We start from the raw sequence: 14,505 nt of genomic DNA, 5'->3' as shown, positions 1-14,505 counted from the left end.
AAAAAATCATCCAAAAATTTCTTGTCCCTAACCACTCCTTCATAAGAGCCCTGTCTCCAGAAGGTTCTTAAGCAGAGACTGGAAATGCTATAGACCAGATTTAACCATTCAGAGGGTTGAGGCTTAAGTTACATTTCAGCATGACATTCAAAGCCTTCTAAGATAAAGCTACAATCTTCCTGTCTAACCATATCTCCTATCACCATGCTATACAAACTATATTCTGACCACCCCTACTATCTATCCACAATTCTATATTTTTTTCCAGGCTCTACACAGTAGGTACCTCTCCCCACCCTCTCTCAGCACTCATTCAAATCCTATCTGTAATTAACGACAGTAGAAGTAACAATAATATCCATCATGCACTGTGCTGCATGCTAAGCAATAAACATTATTTTATTTAACCACTCAAGCTTCTAGAAGTAGAGACAATCCCTTCTTTTAATTCATGGAATTTATTAACCACAAGGCATATAACTCTACACTGATTTGCAATTGCTGCTTTATTACTATTAACACTAACTTTTTTATGTATCTTACCTCCTCCACTACATCATAAATGAGCTGAATCTACAGTGAGATAGATTTGGTTCAATAAAAGGAAGTAAATACTAATATGAAAAATACATTTTATATTATAAACTACCTGAGGTTGGGGACTTTACCGCAACCTTGTGTACGTTACTTAAACTTGGTAAATTTCCTTATCTGTAAAATGGTATAAAATATTACCTTTATTCCAAGGTTATTGTAAGAATTAAATGAAATACGAGACTACACATAAAAAGTATTTAGCACAGTGCCCAGCACAGACCACGAGCTCAAGAAATGATAGAAATTATTATTTCTACATCCTATAATATCGATAGTCAAGTAGTGATAAGATTAGCAAAAAGTACGAAGGTACTTCAAAAAATTCATTGCAAGATTCATATTTTCAACTCTATTTTTCCACAAACTTTTTGAAGTACCCTCGAACATTTACTAAATAATCACCCTTCATCTGCATTAAAAAATTTTGTTTCTAAATGTAGTCTGTGGAGAGTTTGGGTCCAGGATATTGACCCCAGATACAATCTTGCTTCCTCAATTCAATTTTAAATAACACAGTATTTCTTAAAATTCCCATAGAATAAGTATCACATAAGCTAAAAAATATTCTAATTTCAGATTGTGTCCTTTGTACACAGGCTTGTATACATTCTCTCCCAAGAGATTTAAGATGTTTAAATCTTAAACAGTACACTTTAGATACAAAAGGCTTGAAGCAGATTATAAAGAATTTATAAAAATCTAAGTTACAAACAAGAAAGTTGTTCCACTTATGTTTACATTCAAGTTGATCACTAGCTCAACTTTCTCTAGGGAAATAGATCCTTATTTGCTTAAGACATTTATTGTAGTAATAGAAGAATATTAGGCTTCATCTAGACAATCATATATCTGAATATGTAATGCCTAAGTCTCTAAAAATATAACATGTCTTTTTTCTTAATTTTTAACTAGTAGCTACTATTTACAGAAAGCACATAAACATTAGGTATAATGTACTAAAGATAAAAGAATAAATAAAGTCATTGGCCATATTATTTTATGTTTGGGGATAAAATGTCAGTAATTAATAATCACTAGCAGCAAAATATTCTAAAATTAGTGACTAATTTATTAAGATAGTATGGCATTGTTATTTAGATTGCTATCTTATTTCTGAATTTATGATCCAAATATATTTTTTCTAAATTAAAAATTTTAAGGTGTACCTAAATTCTAAACAAAATTAAAATGCTTTCTAAAGGATTCTAATGAGGAAATCAGTGTAAATCCACAAATACCCTTGGCTAATACCACAGATGCTGAGAATCAAATATGGTCATTTTCACTAGTCTGCCAAATAACAAAGATGGAAATGAAATGATAAATTAATATGAGTTCTATTTCTATAATTTTGAAGGGTTTCAAAAAATTTTTAATTTACACATTGTAATTGTACATAATTATAGGGTGCAGTTGGATATTTCGATACATATAGAAGTTATATAATAATCTTGTCAGGGTAGTTAGTATATCAGTTACCTCACGCATTTATCTTTTCTTTGTGGTGAAAACATTCAAAAGCCTCTCCTCTAGCTATTATAGAATTACCAAGGGTTTTGTTTCATATTTTGAAAACTGAAAATGGAGAAAAGTATACTAACAGAGCAAAGGTTTCTTTTCAAAACTGAGCTACCGAAGGGGGAAAAAAAATGGGAAGAAATGTTGACTTTCAGTGTCAATAACCTGATTTATCTTGAATTTACATTCCTTTCCCATATTTGTTTAACTATTACAAAAAGTAAAGTTCAGTTTCAGATTGGTAACACTTGGAAATTTTAAGTCTATTTTCAAAAGAAAAACTTCTTGAAAAATAGTCTTAAGAATAACCATTAATGTAATTATATGTTTAAATTTTTATAAAGCCAAGTGTATATCATGTGTTTAATTACCAATGTTTAAGTTAAACAGTTTTTAGCTAAATTCTTAGGAAAAGTGATATACTAATATACAGACTCTGAAATGGTTGGAAGGGCCTTAATTATGAGCAACTTTTTATTCTATAGAACTCTTCTGTCAGAACTCTATAAAAGGACCTGGATATATAGAGAGGTCATGAGTGCCCTTCCTTCCAGAATTCTGTTTATAAGAGAACATTTTTTATATTTTCCTAAGCAGAATTAATTAACTCAGAATTTTTACACCAAAATTTGAAGTGCTAATTATACTATACTGGAAATAAACAAGTTTGATATTATACTATAGTCATGATTTTAAAGATTACTGTCATACAAAAGCAAAAAATCAGAGATAAAATCTCTGACACTATCTCATCTGCTCTTTTCGGTACCCCTCTCACTAATTTAGCAAGGATCTTATTAGGAAACCTCACATTCCTGCTTTTCATAATGACAATGAGCCTATCTTGTCAAGAACCTTTCTCAAATATCAAAATATATCTTGTTCATGCCCCATTGCTATTAATAAAAAGCAATGGTAACGGTGACTAATACCTGCTCTAGAAGTGGGCCCATGGAAATCTTCAGTCAGTACACAACCGCATGCACACTTTTGTGTGTATGTGAACATAAGCACTTTTCCAGAGAGACAATCTATAGCATTCCATTAGGTTCTCAAAGTGTGGTCTAAGTATATTCAAGTACTCAAAAGTGTACTCCAAGTGTAGTCAGTAATGTATCTCTGTACAAACTTATCCCTGCCAATGAAAGATTTCTTTTCATTTAGATATATCAGGTTTTTACTAACTGTAGTCACAGTTGTAAACTCTGCCATTGGTTTTATGTTCTGTCAAAAATGATTTTATTCAGTTATTTCACTGAGAATATATCTAAAGCAAACACTTGGGATATTTTTAATTTTTTATAATATGCCTAATAATTTTTGGTGCAATCATTTAAGTTTAGGAGCAAAATTAATTTTTGTGTTTTAGAATTTACTAGATATAGTGAAAATTAAGTTGCTTTTCCAAGCAAAACCTTTAAGAACTATAAGATAGAAGCCAATCAAAATCAATTATTTTATTACTCTTTTTAATTTTTTCAAAAGGTACGTCATACTAAATATTTGACTATTCTAATATAGCTACATCTGTGCAATAAAGACAGGATTCTACAGTAATTTAAATATTCCCACAGTTACTTATAATTTCATACCAAACATCAAGTATGCTAATGAAAGGTGTCACAAAGTATTAAAAGGTGAGTTAATAATCATACAAAGTAACATGCTTGTGCATTAGCACTGCATTGAAATTACAGTTAACTTAAAATTGGGCACAAATCAGCTCTAGGATGTTCTCATCTGGCCTGTTAATATGGTGGTTAAGTGTTAGAGAAAGCAATATCCTCAACAGCAAACCTCCACCTGCCATACCACAGTACCTCGTTTTCTTAATATGGACAGAGCCTGTCGATTTTCTGGAGGACTGGAGATAGGAAAATGCTACAGGCTTGGAAATAGGACTGATGCAAAGCGCATCCAGGAGTGGCTGATATTTTTCAGGACTGGAGAGCCTGGCAAGCATTTAAAAAGAGTTTTAAGTTAAAAATTGCACTACCAATAACAAAGTAGTTTTTAAGGTCTATGGTTTGAAACATTTCTTTTGAGAGACAGGAAGTAGGGAGAGGAAGAGAGAGGGGACGTTCGATGCAGTGAAAGTGGAAGAAAAGGGTTAAGAGTTTATTACATTTTACTCATTAATATAAAATTGATTAAACTTTCACCAAAATTGGTCAAGGCAATCTTTTGGAAAGCATTTAAAGCCGTAAATTTCTACAGAAATTATGTAGAAACAAAAAAACACAAAAATAAAACAATTGTATTTTTTTTTGTAGGGGAAGAGGTGTTTCAAAGAATAGTTAGGCTTTAGATTATCCTCTAAAGGTTGTAAGAGAAGAAAAAATCAATAGAAACTTATAATACCTATTTATACTTGATTTCGTTTCAACAATAAAAATGTAAGTTGTAAAAAACCCAAAGATAATATGCATACAACATGTAATAGTCCACACGACTGAGAAATATACAAAAATGGCAGTAATGGAAAGAAAGAAAAAGATGATATTTTAAAAAATCAGTTACCAACACTTTGGGATTTATCCACAACCAAGTTAAAATATCACTATACAATTAAGAGCTCTTATTAGAGTTGTGATTGTTAGAAACAGGTATGTTTTCTATGGGGTGACTTGTAAGACAGTGAAGTGTGCTGGGATCACATCAGACAAACACTGCACACGTCATTCTACCTGGTTCTTGCAGCAATAACAGCAGACACAGTAGCAGCTGCACTACTCAGAACTGCAGCACTGTATCTAGCAGGAGAAGAAAAGGTAGAAGAGTTTGGAAACCCTTCCAAAGAACCTTCCACATTTCTTGTGGAGCTGCTTAAACTGATAAGTAGTGAAAGAAAAACAGAGGAGAGGAACAAAAAAACAGAGGAAAGTGAGAAAAGGCAGTATAATAAATACAAGATAGCAACCATTCTATAATACTATTTAGACATTATAAAGGTGTGAAATGTCAGAGATTAATAGACCAGATAATTTATTTACTGTTACTATGAGTGCTCTCAGAAATTAAAATTTCATGTATACTCCTCGGTAAAACTGACTTTTGACACACAAATACTCTTGAATGTATTTAAGTTGTCTGTCTCTACTTCTATTTAAAATTAAATTAGTATAACACATTTGAAGACTGACTTGTCAACAACTAAGTAGAAAATAAATCTAAACATGAAGTTTGAATTTCTATAAGCAGAGAAAGAAGAAAAGTTAAGTCAATTTTCCCAAATGTCTATATACAGTGTTTTACCTTAGAGATGATATACACCAATAGGATGACATTTTAAAAAGAGTTGTGTTCTCAGGAAAAGCAGGTAAAGATGACTGCCTATTCAGAAGCAGCAATACATATACTAACATGAACAAGACATAACTGTTTAAAATACTGAGAATGAAGCTAATTGGAAAGAGCAAGCACCACTGCAAGAATAAACAGTAGTTAGAGTATGACCAAAACATCACCTTCTCTGCTGAGTTCCATATTTCTATTTTCAGTTGGCTCTAAACATTTTCAAATGCTGGTATAAAATTTTATCATAAGAATCCTCATTACTTAAAATAATAATTTTCCCTTGGTCTTTTAGAAAAGATTAAACATCTGGACAGGAATTAACATTCTATCATTAGGACTGTAATGATTTCCAAATCACTTGCCAAATTGGAATTGAGAATTAATCTTTATTAAGTAAAATAAAGTCTAAAATGCATAGTGTGAAACTTGTGGTCTCTCTCCTTCATTTATGGGTGCAAGTTATTAGTGAACATTCTCATTATATTATGACCACTTTTTTCAGAAGTTTGTGATAGTGGACACCTCCAACACAAAGTAATTATGTGCCAAACTCAAACCAGGTTAATGAGAACTCAAATGTATCAACTTGTGAGGGTTGACATAAGTCTCTTTTCTCTGTGAGAAGAACTTGCTAAGTCATTATTCATAACTCTACAGGACACAAATTTACAAATCAAGAAGGAAAATTAAAGAAACAGTGTCAAGCTAGTTTTTAAAAAATTATACAGAATTATTTAACTTTATATATAATTGGGTTTTTTTTCCCCAAGTCTATCCATTAAATTGAACGGTATGGCTATGTTTTAACAACTGTTGCTATGGTTAGAAAGGAAAGAATGGGGATAGAAAGAGAAAAAGATGCTACCAATGGCAGAGCAGTAATAGGAGTATCAAGGGGAATAATAAAGTTACCAACTGATTCAACTCCTGAGTTTCTGAATTACTCCGCATCTTTGAGGCAATGGTAACTATTTGGGGGAAGTAATGATGAATAATAAAAACTAATAGTTTAGTCTATAAAAAAATCAGCTAAAAATAAATCAGCTAAATTATCCTTCTCCAGCAAGAAGAAAAAGGAAACTGTAATGAATTTCTTTCATCATATCACATTTGAAATAATAATATAAAAGGACTCAGAAGCATATCTTACAAGCAGAATTATTTACCTGACTACGTTGAGAATATGTGTGGGCTCCTGGTAACATATTATGACCTCTATTTCTCTTTTTTAGGGGTATATGCTCTAATTCAGAAAAGCAGACTTATGATAAACTCAGCATGTGGACTTTCCAAATCACAAAGTGAATAAATAATGACACAAACTTCCTGATTCTATATTAGAAGTTAGAAACTAAAAAAATAAAAATAAAAATAAAAACAAAAGCAGTGTAAAGAAGTGTTCTGAGGCTATGTCAAGCTTTCTTGTCTATATATTAATGATGTCAGTTCTGTAATCGATGATCCCTTTTTTTTTTTCAGTCAAACAGTTTTAGTATTCAAGTTCACCACAAGCATTGAAATTTGAAGTACCAAAAAGGAAAAACCCTACCTAGAATAAGTAGTTGCTACTTTAGAAAGTGTGGCTACTTGGCTACCAATATTTAACACCTGAGGAGTTGCAGGTGGGTGAGGTCCACTCTTAAGAAGGTCTTCCAGAGAACTGTCAAACCTAAATTTTCAGAAGTAAAATAAATAAGGCAAAGGAAATATTAATGAAAAGTACAGAAGACATTTATCATCTATACCATCTTTTAAATGTATATTAGATCAATTTTGGGAATATTGCTAATTTTTTTTTTTTTACTTCATATCTGCAGAAGGTTAAAACCAAAACCAACATTCTTACCACCACAAAATATGAGCTGTTTTCCCCCCAAATCCTTTTTTAAAAAATTTTGGTTGAAGCCTTTCCTTTGAGACATGATGCAAAAATTGTACAGGTCCCTTCACATGGAAAAGTAAGACATAATCACAGCTGAGTGAAGACAATCTAACTAGAAATCTTTAATGCCTGTCAATGTTGAAGCTGAAGTTCTGGGAGTATGACATGCTGCAGGGCTGCAAAGAATAGATAATTACTATTCCTTTCCTTCTTCCTCACCCTCTCCTTCAATAGAATCCACACCAACATTCTCGCAATCCTTCTCAAGGGCAGCTATGCCCACACCGGCCTGAGAAAACTCTCCTTCCTCCATCCTCTCACCCACGTAACAGTGAGCAAAGGCAAGCTTGGCATATAATCAGATGAAACTTGTCATCCAGGCGAGCCCAGGCCTCAGCAATGGCTGTGGTGGTGTGGTACTCAGCATGCACAAAGCTCACTGTACCTTGGCCAGTCTCCACCAGGAACCACAGTGGGAGGCTGGCAATTAATGCCAACCTTGAAGCCAGTGGGGCACCAATCTATAAAGTGGATGCTGTGCTTGGTCTTGATGGTGGCAATGGCAGCACTGACATCTTTGGGAACCACATCAGGCAGCAAGCCATGTATTTACCATGGTGAGGGTCATATTTTACCATCTGGTTGGCTGGCTCAAAGCAAACATTGGTGATCTCTGCTACAGAAAACCGTTCACGGTAGGCTTTCTCAGCAGAGATAACTGGGGCATATGTGACCAGAGGGAAATGGATGCAGGGAATTCCAGGTTGGTCTGGAATTCTGTCAGATCAACATTCAAGGCTCCATCAAATCTGAAGCAAGTAGTAATAGAGGACACAATCTGGCTAATAAGGCAGTTAAAGTTAGTGTAGGTTGGGCACTCAATGCTGAGGTTTCCACGATAGACGTCCTAGATGGCCTCATTGTCTACCATAACGCACAATCAGAGAGCTCCAGGGTAGTGTGGGTGGTGAGGATGGAGTTGTAGAGCTCAACTAAAGCTGTGGAAACCTGGGGGGCTGGGTAAATGGACTTCTTGCCATAATCAATAGAGAGACATTCCATCAGCAGGGAGATGAACCCAGAACCAGTTCCTCAACCAAAGCTGTGGAAAACCAAGAAGCCCTAAAGACCTGTACACTGGTCAGACAACCTGCTAATTCTGTCCAAGACGAGGTCAATGTTCTCCTTGCCAATGATGTAGTGGCCGCAGACATAGTTAAATGGCAGCATTTTCTATGCCTGTGCTGAGATGCTCAGGGTGGAAGAGTTGGAAGTAGGTACCAGTGTGAACTTCATCAATGACTGTGGGTTCCAGGTCCACAAACACTGCCCTGGGCATATGCTTGCCAGTGCACGTCTTGCTGAAGAAGGTGTTGAAGGAGTCACCTTCTTCCCCAGTGGTCTTGTCACTTGGCAACTGGCCATCAAGCTGGATGCCATGTTCTGGGCAGTACAGCTCCTAGCAGGCACTGCCAATCTCGACATCAGCCTGGCCAATGTGGATGGAGATGCACTCACACATGGTGGCTACTGGTTGGGAGGAGAAGCTGACAGTAGCAGACACTGGGTTCTGGTTATTGTCCCTGACAAGATGAGAGTCAGGTAAGTAACACTTTTTTTTTTTTTTTTGCAGCTGGCCAGTATGGGTATCTGAACCCTTTACCTTGGTGTTATAACACTGTGCTCTACCCAACTGAGCTAACCAGCCAGCTTCCCTTCCACCCTCCCGCCCCATATCCTTTAACATGGCTACTTCCATATGATAAGAGATTATGCTTAAAGGGGAAAAGGTGGATGGGAATTCCCATTCACTGAATGCTTTAGGAAAACTTAGGCTCCAAGAAATTAAGTTAGTTGCCCAAAACAATACATCTAGTAAGGGTCAGGTGGAATTTGGACCAGATCTGTCTGTACTATTTATACTACATTATGCTTTCCAGCATCTTGTGTGGAGCAGCTGCTTGAATAGTGCACTACAAGAAAGCAACCAGAAATTCCCTTTTGAGTCAGAATATTATATTTGTAGATCTGAAATTATATGGATGTTGTGTATCTCAATGTAAACAAAGTACTTCATCTAGTCACACAACAGATGGCTGCATGCAATTGTGATGCTTTGTTTTTCTGACATCTGTACCATTTTTTCTTTAGAATGCCAGAGTTAAATTTTAGAAGAACTATTACCAGGTAAAGAAAAGATGAAAAAACACAATGTCAGGTTCAAAAGAAGGAAGCACCAAGTGTAACGCTTTGGGAAGAAAAATAAAACAGGAAAAATATGAAATTACCCTTTTTAAAAAAAGTCTGAGGATTAAAAAATTAGAATGGGTCAATCATATTACCATGATTTTTAAATGAAAAATATAACAGTAAGATTAAAAAAAAATAGAAAAGGAGAGGTTATATACCCATTTTTTTTTATTTAGCATTGGTCATATCTTTAACAAAGTGTTGAAAAAACTGTAGAAAACTTAAGAAAAATGTCACAATAGAACCGAACTATCATTTAAGAAGCAGAGCAGAAAAAGTTAAAATAAGAAATATAAGTCCTATAACATAAGTCAAAAAACCATGGCCTGCAGGCCAAATTTAGCCCACCACCTGTCTTTGTACAGTCTATGAACTAAGAATGGTTTTCATATTTTAAAATGGTTAAAAAAATCAAAAGAAGAATATTTCATGACACATGGAAATTATACGAAATTCAAATTTCAGCATCCATAAGTAAAGTTTTATTGGAACACCACCAGGATCATTAATTGTATGTCTGTGGCTACCTTCCACAATATATGAAGAATTGAGTAGCTGCAACAGACCATATGGCCTGCAAAACCTAATGTAATTACTATATGGACTTTTACAGAAAAAGTCTGCAGATCTTTGTCCTAGAGAATAACTTCTCCACACAGTGACTTTTAAAAATACAACTCTAATCACGTCTGTTGCTTAGAACTTTCAGCACTGCTTGACAATGATTGTGATCTTGGGCTACCTACTGAAGTTATCTCATGGAGCTCTTCCTCTACCTCTGGCTTGTTCCAGTCCATCTGGCCTTCCATCTCTTCTTGAAATAGGCCACACTTCTTCTCACCTCAAAGTCTCTGTTTTGTCTACTACTTTTCACTTTCTACACTCCTCTCTCTACCACAACTTCACAGGGCTAATTCCTAAGTGTCCTTCTGGTCTCAGATTAAATGTCATCTCCTCAGGGATGTCTCCCCAATTCCCCAAACCACCTTAGGTTGCCCCTGTCATATGCTTTCATAGCACCCTATACTTTTAGTTCATAGAATTTATTATTATTGTAATTATACAAATTCTGCGGTTATTTGTTTAAATCTAGACTCCTTCAGTAAACCAGAAGCTCCCTGAGGTCAGAAACCATTATATTTACCGATGTAAATGAAGTGTAACAAAGTGCTTATGAGAAAGTAAACAACAAATAAATATTTGTTGAATAAATGCATGAATAAAATTTATTATTTCCAAACACAGAACTTACAATATATTTGTATATTTCTTAGAACATATTTGTACCTTCTAGAGATTGTGTCCCAATTCAGGCTAAACAGATACTGTATTATTGTCTAAGTAAGGAAGGACACACAGTCAGTCTCAAAGAAATGATTAGCATGCCAAAAATATCTTAATGAAAATGTCCTTTATATTACAAATGATTATCAGTATTTTAGGAAAAAAGAAAATATAGCTATAAATAATTATCCATATCTACAATATTACCACAGGACAGATAAAAAAAGAAAGAAAGAAAAGGGAGTGAGTTGGAGAAGTTGAGTCTTGCAATATCTCCAAGAACTATGTTGATCGGAAAAATTTGAGTGCTACTTGAGAGTAAAGCTCATATCACTCATGAAATACCTTTTAAAGCTAGACTTCCAAGTTTCCAAACAAATTCACTTGGGAGTTTTCCCATGTGCTACACACAATGATTACCTACTCATTCTCAGCCAACCTCTAAAAATATTAGACTTAAGATAAAATCTTACACTACCTCATTTAATATGGAACAGACATCAATATCTGTTCTCATTCTGACATTCCCTAATATTTATTCCTTTTAAGGTTGGAAGAAGCTCTGCTTAATAGCATGGTCTGTAGCAGCCAAACTTCCTGCTTTGTCTGTTACTTGAATGAGTTTTTGCTTCTCAATAGAGAGAGGTATGAAGACTTTCCCCTTCCCAGATATGTCTGCAAAGTTGGGCTTGCAGCCTTTTGGCCTTCTTTTCTCAGAAAAAAATGAGCAAGAGCTGTTTGTGCACTGTGTCTTTTCTGCACAATCTTGGCTCCATATCTACGCATTTCAGTGTGGACCCATGTTAACAATCTGTCCAGGCAAATCAGGTGTGAGGTTGTCCATCTTACTAATTTACCACCTTTACCATGCTGCAGGATCAATGAGAAGACTTCTCTCTCTATCCCCCAGTCCTAACAACTGTCAAATAGAAACATTCTTATGCTGTGTACTTCATCTGCTCCCTTTTTTCTGAGGGGCCTCAACTGATCCATCTCTCCTTCTCCACTGGATATTCAAAAATGCTATAGTTTCTCTTAAAAAACAACAAAAAATTACCTTTACCTTCTATTTCCTTATTTCCCTTAACAATGAAACTCTGAAATAATAGTATACTCACCTGCCTGCCACTCTTCAACCATCTCAACTAGGCCTCATCCCCCAATACTCTTTAAAGCCATATTCTTGACAAGGTCACTAATGACCTCTCTGTAGATAAATTCAATTGACAATTTTCATTTGTCTTTTTTTTTTTTATTATTGTGGGAAAAAAACACATATAACATGAAATTTACTATCTTAACCACTGTCAAGTGTACATTTCAGTAATGGTAAATATATTTACATTATTGTAGTAAAGATCTCCAGAACTCGTTCATCTTGCAAATCCGAAACTCTGTACCCATTAAGCAACTCCCCTATCCCCATTGCCCTATGCCCTGGTAACCACCGTTCTACTTCCTGTTTCTATAAATTTGACTACTTTAGACACCTCATATAAGTGGAATTATACAGTATTTGGTTTTTTTGTGTGCACATTCTTCATTTTACTTAGTCTCAGTATCTGACCCAACTGACTTCTCTTTCTCTCCTCCTATCTTCCATGCATTGACCCTATATACTTACCTGTTGTTAGTGTTATTTCACTGGCTATTCCTTTTCCTCAGAGTTCTCTGTCCTAGGTCTTATTTTTTGTCCTCTGCCAGCATTAGTATAGTTATGTTATTCTTTCTCATAGCTTTAAACATCATCTACATACATTAATGTCCCGGATTTACACCTCTATCTCAGCTCTCTCTTATGAGTAGCAGCCCATACTTTGGATTGCCTTCTTTAATTATTTTTATAGAAGTCTCATAATATAAATGGATTAACTTTTCTTAAAATGAACTCTTAAATCCTTTCCCAAAACATATTGTTCCAACTGACGCAATTACTGTTACCAGAAACCTGATAGGAAACCTTTCACCTCCATTACCTCTCTTTCCCTCACCATCTCAAATCATCCCTCACTATATCCCAATGATTCTACCTCCAAATTATATCCTGACTCCACCTACCTGTCCCATTTCTTTGCCACCACCCTCTCTCATCTAGACTTGTATAAGCAATAACTTATACCAGTAGTTTAAGAATTATCTAACTGTTCTCTTGCCAAATCCTTTCCTATTCTGACCCTGTGTAACCTGGCATGGTCTAGTGTAGCCAATATGCCTTAAGAAAAAAAAAATACATTTCATCATGTCATTCTTTTGACTAAAACCTAGCAGTGGATCCCCACTGCTGTTAGGATAATAATCAAAATCTTTAACAAAATCTCCAAATCCCTAAATGAACTATTACAATCTACTTCTCAAGTATCTTTCCATACCAATTTCCCTTTCATTCACTAAACTCCAGACACATTAGACTACTTATTCAATGTTTTGAACAAACTAAGTTCTTCCATAATTCAGGCTCTTGGTCACGTAACAATAATCAGATTAATTTCACTTTAGTTTATTATTTAACATGCACAAATTATTTATTATTAATAAAAGCAATGTTTTCTCATTATTTAATATGTATAAGGCATCATCACATTTGCTAAAGTCATTAATTTAGTATATGGTGGAGCTACCATACTGGCAACCATGGTAAGAATAACTTCAGTGGAGTGGAAAGAATAGGATTCAGGCTGCAGAATGTTAAAACTCTCTATTAGTAATAAAATTTCAAAATGTCAATTTGGCTCATCCAGATTTTGATGGAATTATATGCAAGCTATAGAAGAATAAATTCTTCACAAAGATGAACCTTTAAAACATCTTAAAAAGAATGTAGAAACTTTATTTTGCAGCATAAAAACATCGAGTCGCCAATTAAAAATTTAAATGCCTCCTATTTTCCATGTAATTATGATAAAATGATCAAATATAGTGACTTACTACATCCCACAAGTTTTCAATAAGAGGAAAAATTCACAAACCATAAAAGCAGGTAAAAAAGAAAAATGACAATAAGTTGCCCTTGGTATTTTCACTCCTCCACAAAGAAAATTTTCACCCAATAATATTACAAAGCAGAAACTGAAATATATCAGAGCCATAGATGGACTCTACCCTTTTGGTGTTCACTGGCATAGCAAAGCTATTTATTTTAGCCAAGGAAACTGCTAGTCACTTGGAAAAATGAGTATCTTCCAGTGGCTCCCTGACAATGAATATGGTGAGTTTGTTCACTTTTAACTATGAAGGGAGCTTCTGGAAAATTAAATCAACTAAACTTCAGCTGGAAATTTCTGGAATTCTCAGTCACAAGCTAACTTTAGTAACTGATTTCAATCAATAGTCTTTGTTTCTGTAGCAGTTGAAAAACATTATCTGAGCCTGCTAATTCTACACTTATTATAGAGGGCATCTCGAAGAAAAGTTAAAAATCAGCAAGTAAAGGCATCCTCGCTTTGCACATGGCAGAGCAGGGAGGACTGACTGGTGGAGGATAAAAGAAGGTTATGAAGTGAACGATAAACATAAAAATACCACCCAAAATGAGGATTACTTTTTGTGAGAGCAAAGAAGAAGGAATAACTCAAAGAAATTATTTTTCTAGGAGCTTTCTACTTACTGAAGCAAGGAAAAGATAGGAAACAAAAACGAACATTACTGAAGAAATTGGAACTTATTATTTGTTGCTATAT

At 34.6% G+C, this 14,505-nt stretch overlaps 1 pseudogene; it reads right to left on the bottom strand.

Moving 5' to 3' along the window:
- Positions 1-7,490: 7,490 nt before the first annotated feature.
- Positions 7,491-8,816, bottom strand: LOC134385626 (tubulin alpha-1B chain-like; annotated as a pseudogene).
- Positions 8,817-14,505: the final 5,689 nt, after the last annotated feature.

The sequence above is a fragment of the Cynocephalus volans genome, chromosome 9, assembly GCF_027409185.1.
Source record: "Cynocephalus volans isolate mCynVol1 chromosome 9, mCynVol1.pri, whole genome shotgun sequence".
NCBI lineage: Eukaryota > Metazoa > Chordata > Mammalia > Dermoptera > Cynocephalidae > Cynocephalus > Cynocephalus volans.
Note: the sequence above shows the minus strand (reverse complement) of the source record. Positions and strands in the feature narration are given on the sequence as shown.